The sequence below is a fragment of the Nomascus leucogenys genome, chromosome 2, assembly GCF_006542625.1.
Source record: "Nomascus leucogenys isolate Asia chromosome 2, Asia_NLE_v1, whole genome shotgun sequence".
NCBI lineage: Eukaryota > Metazoa > Chordata > Mammalia > Primates > Hylobatidae > Nomascus > Nomascus leucogenys.
The window spans coordinates 135061807-135067806 of NC_044382.1; the positions used below are offsets into that span (position 1 = coordinate 135061807).

A 6000-nucleotide genomic window follows, 5' to 3' on the forward strand; every position below is an offset into this window, starting at 1 on the left:
TGGCATGTTTTTGCAGTGGCTGGTACTGGTTGTTCCTTTCCATGTTTAGTGCTTCCTTCAGGAGCTCTTTTAGGGCAGGCCTGGTGGTGACAAAATCACTCAGCATTTGCTTGTCTGTAAAGTATTTTATTTCTCCTTCACTTATGAAGCTTAGTTTGGCTGGATATGAAATTCTGGGTTGAAAATTCTTTTCTTTAAGAATGTTGAATATCGGCCCCCACTCTCTTCTGGCTTGTAGAGTTTCTGCCAAGAGATCAGCTGTTAGTCTGATGGGCTTCCCTTTGTGGGTAACCCGACCTTTCTCTCTGGCTGCCCTTAACATTTTTTCCTTCATTTCAACTTTGGTGAATCTGACAATTACGTGTCTTGGAGTTGCTCTTCTCGAGGAGTATCTTTGTGGCATTCTCTGTATTTCCTGAATCTGAATGCTGGCCTGCCTTGCTAGATTGGGGAAGTTCTCCTGGATAATATCTTGCAGAGTGTTTTCCAACTTGGTTCCATTCTCCCCGTCATTTTCAGGTACACCAATTAGACGTAGATTTGGTCTTTTCACATAGTCCCATATTTCTTGGAGGCTTTGTTCATTTCTTTTTATTCTTTTTTCTCTAAACTTCCCTTCTCGCCTCATTTCATTCATTTTATCTTCCATCAGCGATACCCTTTCTTCCAGTTGATCGCATCTGCTACTGAGGCTTCTGCAATCTTCGCGTAGTTCTCGAAACTTGGCTTTCAGCTCCATCAGCTCCTTTAAGCCCTTCTCTCCATTGGTTATTCTAGTTATCCATTCATCTAATTTTTTTTCAAAGTTTTTAACTTCTTTGCTATTGTTTTGAACTTCCTCCCGTAGCTTGGAGTAGTTTGATCGTCTGAAGCCTTCTTCTCTCAACTCGTCAAAGTCATCCTCCATCCAGCTTTGTTCCGTTGCTGGTGAGGAACTGCGTTCCTTTGGAGGAGGAGAGGTGCTCTGCTTTTTAGAGTTTCCAGTTTTTCTGCTCTGTTTTTTCCCCATCTTTGTGGTTTTATCTACTTTTGGTCTTTGATGATGGTGATGTACAGGTGGGTTTCTGGTGTGGATGTCCTTTCTGTTTGTTAGTTTTCCTTCTACCAGACAGGACCCTCAGCTGCAGGTCTGTTGGAGTTTACTAGAGGTCCACTCCAGACCCTGTTTGGCTGGGTGTCAGCAGTGGTGGCTGCAGAACAGCGGATTTTCATGAGACCACAAATTCAGCTGTCTGATAGTTCCTCTGGAAGTTTTGTCTCAGAGGAGTACCCGGCTGAGTGAGGTGTCAGTCTGTCCCTACTGGGGGGGTGCCTCCCAGTTAGGCTGCTCAGGGGTGAGGGACCCACTTTAGGAGGCAGTCTGTCCGTTCTTAGATCTCCAGCTGCATGCTGGGAGAACCACTACTCTCTTCAAAGCTGTCAGTCAGACAGGGACATTTAAGTCTGTGGAGGTTCCTGCTGACTTTTTGTTTGTCTGTGCCCTGCCCCCAGAGGTGGAGCCTACAGAGGCAGGCAGGCCTCCTTGAGCTGTGGTGGGCTCCACCCAGTTCGAGCTTCCTGGCTGCTTTGTTTACCTAAGCAGGCCTGGGCAATGGCGGGCGCCCCTCCCCCAGCCTCGCTGCTGCCTTGCAGCTTGATCTCAGGCTGCTGTGCTAGCAATCAGCGAGACTCCGTGGGCAGGTGCGGGACACAATCTCCTAGTGTGCCGTTTTCCAGGCCCGTTGGAAAAGCACAGTATTAGGGTGGGACTGACTCGATATTCCAGGTGCCGTCTGTTACCCCTTTCTTTGACTAGGAAAGGGAACTCCCTGACCCCTTGCGCTTCCCGAGTGAGGCAATGCCTCGCCCTGCTTCGGCTCTTGCACAGTGCACTTCACCGACTGTCCTGCACCCACTGTTTGGCACTCCCTAGTGAGATGAAACCAGTACCTCAAACAGAAGTGCAGAAATCACCCGTTTTCTGTGTTGCTCAGGCTGGGAGCTGTAGACCGGAGCTGTTCCTATTTGGCCATCTTCCACAATCTCTGAATAGTAAGGTTGGTGTCCTATCCTAAGCACCCCTCAAAGGGTCAAGGGCCTGATGTCCAAAAGCATCTGTCACCAGCTCATAATGAGTCAAGGGCAGAGGCTGCATATATTGTTGCTGGTAACGACGTTTAGTGTCTGCAAAGTCTACTCTAAGGTGGTGATCTGGGCCACCAAGTGGGAAGCCCCGCATATGGGTCCAGGCAGCGTGCACTGCATCCAGGCTTTCATACTGGATATATACCCAACTATCACCTTTCTGTAGTCTGTGGGGTGTAAGGTGCCAGGTTGGTCAAACTTTCATGCCAGGGCAGCAAGAGGCATCCAAGGTTTCAGGCCATCCACACAGAGGCAGGTGGTGTGTGTAGCTTTACCATAACCAATTTTGACAGGATTCCAAATTATAATTTTGCTGAACATTGCTAATTTGGCCCTGTGGGACATATCTAGGTTCTCGAATTTGAGAAAGCCGTAATTACTGGTCTGGCCAAGAGAAGGGCTCTTGATATCTACTTCTGTGATGACTCCAAAGCGATCAAATGCCCTTCTTAGGTCACTCTCTGTTACATTTGTGTCTAGGTTGCCCAAGAAAAGCGTCTGGTTAGTTCTGTGATGATCCTCTGGTGACATCTCATCCACTTTTCTGAAAGGAGCAGCATCTGCTCCAGCTCCCTCCCTTGGTTTAAGACTGTATGCTGGGTGCACTCTCTCATAGAACAGATAGTCTCCTTTTCTTTCCAGCTCTCCAGGCAATGGTGGCAGAGGTGGAGGGGGTAGGCGGCCAAGAGCCATCTGCTACAGCCATAGTCTCTGTATCCCAAAGCTGCACCACCAGGGGAAAGTGATCTCTGGCATCCACCACCTCCAGGGGAGTGCGGGAGACCACCTACAGAGGCTCCCACCACACTGGCTGTTGGAGGATAAATATCTTGTCTAAAGGGGAGCAGCTGCGGTGCCGGCTCCCACGCACAGCTTCTGTCTTCAGAGGCAGGTCAGAGAGCACCAGGCCGCCTCTGCGTGCTTGGCCACCTGCGCGTCCTCTGGCCGTGGGAAGTTCACAAAGGCTACTGGCTCATCTCAGCCGCCAGAACCCGACAGGTGATGGATTTTGACCCTTACATCCCTGAAGCCTTTGAACTCATGAAACAGGCCATCCTCCACCGCTTCCTCACTCAGCTAGGACAAAAGCTGAAGAGGCAGCCCCAGAGGAAAGTGACTCCACATCTCCACCCCTCCACACTGGGAGCTGCTGCGTGACTCGCCCCACCCAAGTAATTTGTGGTGCTGGGAAGCTATAACTATGCAAGATGCCACTGTATTTGCCCCCACAGTTGTCATACTCGCGACTGCCACCTCAGCTGCTGGACTTGTCCAGGTGGAGACTCTGCTGCCACCTGCTGCTGCTATTGGTCTTTCTACTGCTGCTCTCGTTGGTCTATGTGCCTATTTTTCTACCAGTACCATGCTGTTTTGGTGACTATGGCTTTATAGTACAGTTTGAAGTCAGATAATGTGATGCCTCCAGATTTGTTTGTTTCAGCAGTGTTTTGTAGTTTTCCTTGTAGAGGTCTTTCATCTCCTTTGTTAGGTATATTCCAAAGTGTTATTTATTATTATTATTATTATTTTTCCAGCTATTGTAAAAGGGGTTGAGTTCTTGATTTGATTCTCAGCTTGGTTGTTGTTGTTGTATAGCAGAGCTACTGATTTGTGCACATTAATTTTGTATCCTGAAACTTTGCTGAATTCATTTATCAGTTCTAGGAGCTTTCTGTTGGAGTCTTTAGGGTTTTCTAGGCATACTGTCATGTCATCAGCAAACAGCGATGGTTTGACTCCCTCTTCACCAATTTGGATGCTCTTTATTTCTTTCTCTTTTCTGATTGCTCTGGCTAGGACTTCCAGTACTATGTTGAATAGAAGTGGTGAGAGTGGACATCCTTGTCTTGTTCCAGTTCTCAGGGGGAATGCTATCAACTTTTCCCCATTCAGTATTATGTCAGCTGTGGGTTTGTCATAGATGGCTTTTATTACATTAAGGTATGTCCCTTCTATGCTGATTTTGCTGAGGGTTTTAATCATAAAGGAATGCTAGATTTTGTCAAATGCTTTTTCTGCATTGATTGAGATGATAATGTGATTTTTGGTTTTAATTCTGTTTATGTAGTGTATCACATTTATTGACTTGCATATGTCAAACCATCTTTGGTATGAAACCCACTTGATCATGGTGGATTATCTTTTTGAAATTCTGGTGGATTTGGTTAGCTAATAGTTTGTTAAGGATTTTTACATTTATATTCATCAGGGATATTGGTCTGTAGTTTTCTTTTTTTGTTATGTCCTTTCCTGATTTTGGTATTAGGGCGATACAGGCTTCATAGAATGACTTAAGGAGGATTCCCTCTTTCTCTATCTTGTGGAATAATGTCAATAGGATTGGTACAAATTCTTTGAATGTCTGAAAGAATTTAACTGTGAATCCGTTTGATCCTGGACTTTTTTTGTTGGAGATTTTTAAAATTACCATTTCAATCTTGCTGCTTGTTATTGGTTTTAGAATAGAACAGAGTTTCTATTTCTTCTTGTTTTAATCTAGGGGGATTGTATATTTCCAGGAATTTATCCATATCCTCTAGGTTTTCTAGTTTATGTGTGTAAAGGTGTTCATAGTAGCCTTGAATAATCTTTTGTATTTCTCTGGTATCAGTAGTAATATCTCCTGTTTTATTTCTAATTGAGCTTATTTGGATCTTCTCTCTCCTTTTCTTGGTTAATCTCACTAGTGGTCTATCAATTTTATTTATCTTTTTTTTTTCTTTTTTGAGATGGAGTCTCGCTCTGTCGCCCAGGCTGGAGTGCAATGGCACAATCTCCGCTCACTGCAAGCTCCGCCTCCCGGGTTCACGCCATCCTCCCGCCTCAGCCTCCCGAGTAGCTGGGACTACAGGTGCCCGCCACCATGCCTGGCTAAATTTTTTTATATTTTTAGTAGAGACGGGGTTTCACTGTGTTAGCCAGGATGGTCTCGATCTCCTGACCTCGTGATCTGTCCACCTCGGCCTCCCAAAGTGCTGGGATTACAGGCATAAGCCACCACACCCAGCCAATTTTATTTATCTTTTCAAAGAACCAGGTTTTTGTTTCATTTATCTTTTGTATTTTTTGGTTTCAATTTCATTTAATTCTGCTCTGATCTTTGTTATTTATTTTCTTCTGCAGGGTTTGGGTTTGGTTCATTCTTGTTTTTTTCATTCCTTGAGGTGTGACCTTAGATTGTCTATTTGTGCTCTTTCAGACTTTTTGATGTAGACATTTAATGCTATGAATTTTCCTCTTCGCAAGGTCTTTGCTGTATTCCAGGGGTTTTGATAGGTTGTGTCACTATTATCATTCAGTTCAAATAATTTTTAAATTTTCATCTTGATTTTATTGTTGACCCAACGATCATTCAGGAGCAGGTTATTTAATTTCCATGTATTTGCATGGTTTTGAGGGTTCCTTTGGAGTTGATTTCCAATTTTATTCCACTGTGGTCTGAGAGAGTACTTGATATAATTTCAATTTTCTTAAATGTATTAAGACTTGTTTTGTGGCCTATGATACGGTCTAACATGAAGAATGTTCCATGTGCTGATGAATAGAATGTATATTCTGCAGTTGTTGGGCAGAATGTTCTGTAAATATCTGTTAAGTCCATTTGTTCTAGGGTATAGTTTAAATCCATTGTTTCCTTGTTGACTTTCTGTCTTGATGACTTGTCTAGTGCTGTCAGTGGAGTATTGAAGTCTTCAACTATTATTGTGTTGCTGTCTATCTCACTTCTTAGGCCTAGTAGTAATTGTTTTATAGCTTTGGGAGCTCCAATGTTAGGTACATATATATTTAGAATTGTGAAACTTTCCTGTTGGATAAGTCCTTTCATCATTATATAATGTCCCTCTGTCTTTTTTTAACTGCCATTACTTTAAAGCT

General features: G+C 44.1%; 1 pseudogene; it reads right to left on the minus strand.

The window, feature by feature from the left end:
• The window catches only part of LOC100593733, a 67680-nt pseudogene extending 64226 nt beyond the window's left edge, over positions 1 to 3454 (minus strand).
• Between the last annotated feature and the right edge of the window lie 2546 nt (positions 3455 to 6000).